This window comes from Chrysochloris asiatica, unplaced genomic scaffold (assembly GCF_000296735.1).
Source record: "Chrysochloris asiatica unplaced genomic scaffold, ChrAsi1.0 scaffold00213, whole genome shotgun sequence".
In the NCBI taxonomy this organism is placed as follows: domain Eukaryota; kingdom Metazoa; phylum Chordata; class Mammalia; order Afrosoricida; family Chrysochloridae; genus Chrysochloris; species Chrysochloris asiatica.
In genome coordinates, this window is record NW_006408731.1 from 2,833,284 (window position 1) to 2,838,110 (window position 4,827).

Here is a 4,827-nt window from a genome sequence, read left to right on the forward strand (position 1 = left end):
ATATATATATATATATATATATATATATATATATGTAAAACCTTGATCATTTCTTGTCTCTTTCTCTAACTTTATGCCTGGAACTTGAAAGTGATGGTTATAACTCTACCTACCATTCTGTGCCATGAACATGGGGGCCACACTCAAGTGGTGGTAGAGAATGAACCACTCTTAGAATATTAAGCATGAGAGTAACTAAATTATCCCCAAGTTTAAACTCTTTAGATTAGTTTACTTTGAAGTATGAATAAAAGCAAGGAGACCAGGATAAAGAATAAGAGAAGCCAGCAAATTTTGAGGAAAGCAAACAAAAATATGTCATAGCAACCAAAGAAGGGGAGTTCCAATTAAAATGTTATCAACAGTGCCGCATGTCATGGAGAAATCAGGTGAGATCCACAGCAAATAATATTGAATGATATTCACATGATAGTAATTACTATTATAAGAACTTTATATATACTAGTACATTTAACCTTACAGTGACTCTGAGGTCAAAACCTCACAGTAATCTCATTTTACAAGTGAGGAAAATGATGTACAGTGAAGTTTAGCAATTTGGACACAATTGTGCAGATGTTAAGAGTCACAGTAGGGATTTAAACTCAAGGCAGTTTGGCTTCTGACTGTTCTTATTAACACTAAGTGTAGGGTAGTGTTTTCATCCTTGGTGAAGGCAGTTTCTGTGGAGTGTGGCGGAAAGGAAAGGGAACACAAGGAGTATCATCTGTTCTTACCAGAAGCTTGTCCATGAGATGAAAAAAGAAAGACCATTTAGAATAGAAAACATAGGACTCTAAGAGGAAGTTGAGCCTAAAGCTACAGGTTGAGAGAGATTTGAGCATATTGCTAATGGAAAATGTTAATAGAGAGAGAATAAGGATTCAGGAAAGGGAATATTTGATGTAGCGAGGCCCCTAAGGAGTTGGAAGAAGCTGGAGTCTGTAGTATTGGAGCAGAATTAACTTTGGAAAGGAAAAGGAGTCTGAGATCAGAAGAGAGATATATTGTTCTGGTGTTATTTAGAAACCGTCACTTATAGATTTCAAAGGGAGGAGCTTGATCTAGCCATATACACCATTTGCATTAGGCTCCCTCTCAATCTATTCTACCTGTATCAGTCATTCACCAGAACTATGATTCAGAGGACTTATGCACTTTTCACAAAATTATCTTCTGTCTGATTTGATGCAAAGATAATGTAAACAGTGTTGTTGTGTGCTGTTGAGTTGATTCCGATTCACAGGGACTCTTTGACAGAGTTGTTGTTGTTGTTGTTGTAAAGGGCCAAGTCAGTTCTGACCCATAGCGACCCTATATAGGGTTTCCGAGGAGCAGCTGGAGAGCTTGAACTGCTGACCTTGCAGTTCAAATGGCTTTGTAGTCTGGCTCATTAACCCACAGCGCCACACCAAGACTCCTTTGACAGAGTTGTTGTTGTTGCTGTTGTTAGCTGTCATCAAGTTGGTACCAACTCATAGCGACTCTGCACAACACAATGAAACACTACCCGGTCCTGGGTCAACCTCACAATTGTTGCCACGCTCGCTTGAGCCCATTGATGCTGCCACTTTGCCAATCTATCTTGACAGAGAACTTCCAATAAGATTTCCTAAGCTATAATCTTGAGCCTGACCCAAGCCATGGTATTTTCAATAACCTCATATGCATGCAAAAGCTAGACAGTCAGTAAGAAAGACTGTAGAAGAATTGATGCTTTTGAGTTATAGTGTTAGAGGAGAATATTGAAAATGCCACAGGCTGCCAAAAGAACCAACAGATCTGTATTGGAAGAAGTGCCGCCAGAGTGCTCCTTGGAGGTCAGGATGGCCAAACTTCGTCTCTCATACTTCAGACATATTGTCAGGAGGGACCAGTCACTGAAGAAGGATATCATGTTTGATAAGGTGGAGGGTCAGAGTAAAAGAGGACAACAACAATCTCTATGAGTGCAGACTACCAAATCTTTTCTCCTGTGGAACAGCTAGTAAGTTCTTTCAAATAACAGCTGGGTGTTTAATCACTGCCACCACAGATACTTTTAACCCAATACTTTTTTATAATTCAAGTGGGCTTCTAAATGCTTGTAGAAAAATCTCCATTATCTTTTAATTCCATTTTCCCACAAACTTTTAGAGGCCTTCTTGCACAATTACCAATACTGAATAATCATAAACGTAGTGGTTAAATGAGCAGGCTCTAGTATCAGACTGCAACCAACTACTATGACATCTTGGGCAAGTACCTTTACCTCTCTGTACACCAGTTTCTTTCTAGGAAACAAATACAAATCTCATAGAGTTGAATACATGTTAAGTGCATTTGAGTTATGGAGTTGATGATGAATACTGAAAGTACAATAGACTGCCAGAAAAAACAAATCTGTCTTGGAGGAAGTACAGACAAAATGCTCTTTAGAAGCAAGAATGATGAGACTTTGTCTCCTACTTTGGAGATATTATCAGAATGGGCATCGTGCTTGGTAGACAGTGAAAAAATGAAGGCCCTCAGCGAGATGGACTGACAGCTGGCTGCAACAATGGACTCAAATATAACAAGTGTGGGGATAGTGCAGGACGGGCTAGAGTTTTCTTCTGTTGTACCAATGCAAGGTCACCTAAAAGTGATCGGAATAGTGTCTGATAAACCCCACACACTCAAGTTATTACTTCAAATATTAAGACTCTGGTGGTGTGTGTTTTGCTATCCATAGTCTAAAACAAATAACAAAAATAACTATAAATTTACAAAATGACCCTGAATGGAACATTTTTGCCTTAACTAAAAGTTTTCACTGAAACCAAATATGAAACTGAAGTTAAGTTCCACGGGAAAAGAATTCCAGAAATAAGGGCAGTACTAAATCTTGAACATGTGACTGACTCATCTCCTGACTCTCCCCTTCCCTAATCTGAGCTCTTTAATCACAAATCAAGTCCATGGCCACATTGTCCAGGCCTTAGTCCTCTATATTTTTAGTCAAATACTCTTTAGTATCTGAGTGCTTTTCAAAAACGATTTCTCATTGAAAACTTGAGTAAGGAGAATAAATGTATATAAACCGTAGACTAAAGAAAATATCTCATTTCTGGTCCACCACGCACATAGATCAGTTAGTTGAGTCCAGCCAAAAATCGCAATCAGAAATTACCCTGCAACCTCCTGAAATCAAAACAGCTTTTACGATTCTCCAATGATCCCCACTCACACAAGGCTGCAAACCCTTTCAAGCATTTTCATCCATCTTTCGAGACATGTCTTCAGTGTCTAAACGCTTCCGCTGTGCTTCCAAATCCTGTCTTTTCCCTAACCTGTATCTCTCCATCCTTGTGAAGTTTTTCTCAGGGTCGATGGTATTAACCTCTATAGTGCTAAGCTTGTTGTTGTTGTTGTTAAGTACCGTGGAGTCGGTTCCTACTCATAGTTACCCTACAGAGGGTTTCCGAGGCTGCAAATCTTTACGGGAGCAGAAAGCCTCATCTTTCTCCAGTGTTCTCTTAATCGCCTTGGGTTAAGTACACACAACGGAACTAAACGATCAGCGAGCCTCATTTCTTTGTAGAATTATCGCGGATGGCTCCACTTAGCACCCGCCCTCAAAAGTAGGCTCTCCTGGGCCCCACCCCTTTCTGGAGGCTCGTTCCTTATTGGTCCAGAAGCCTGGAGGGGGAGCAACGTGCTGGTCACCGTCGCGGGGCTGTCATGTGATTTGTGGGGGCGGAGCCCTGTCTGCCGCTTCACCTCGGGGCTGAAAGGGCTCCAGTAGCTGGCCTTCTCGGCTCTTAAAGCGCCCAGCGGGCGGCGTAACTCTATCCCTGCTCACCGATCCGCTTGAGAGGAGTAGCTATTCGTTCCTGTTAGCGTCCCCCTGTCTGCTTTTCTCCTCTTATCTAAACTGGGGCCTTAGGGCCACCTTTGCAGAGCCTAACGCCACCGGCAAGCCCAGATCCCAGTGTCCGGAGGGTAACCGGAAATGCTGTCCTTAGCCCGAGGGGCGGCACCGGCGGCTGCCCGGGTAAGCGTGGCCCTCCGCGTCCTGGAGAGGCGCGGCCTGCGGGTCCCGACGTTGGGGAGGGGGCGCGGCCGGGACCTCAGAACCCCCGGCCTGTGCTGGATGAAAGGAATTCTACCTACCTTTCGTGGCCTGCGGGATCAGGGTACCCCGGCGTCGGATGGAGGAGTAAAAGGCGGTCAATGAAAAGTTGATGGAAGAGAAGCTTAGTGTGGTCGTTACTGGGGAGCAAACTACACTTAACGTTCCTGGGTTTTTATTTCATGTTGGGGGAAAAGACCCAGGGACGTTGAGTGGAGTTTGCCTCCCCCATCCTCATCTCATTTTAATGCATGGATTAGTTATATTTCATTCGAATCAATACAGAAGAAGCTTATTTAAACAAACCAGCCTGTAGTTATTTTTGGAAACGGAATTGTGTATACTGTATTATATACACTTGTATACTCCACGAGGATTATAGAAGTTGAGATAATACAACCAAAAACAATTAGCATAAGGGGGAAAATGAAAACAAACAAATGAGAAAAACAGGGCCTGGGGCTTTGTTATGAAGTTAAATTTAGTCATGATCCAGATGAGTTCTTGATGTTTTGTCTAGAGTCAGATCAGGAAGGAACTCATTGCTACCAGTAGGTACTTCTTGTAGGAGAATCAAACTGTAAGCAAAAGTGGAAAGAGGTAAGATAGGTTAAAGTATGGTCATTGTTATTATTGAATAAATGGGACCAATATTAAATATCCAGCTCCAAGTATACATTTCACAAAATCATCTTCCACATTATTTTTTCTCTAGGAAAGGGAAGAATTGAGTG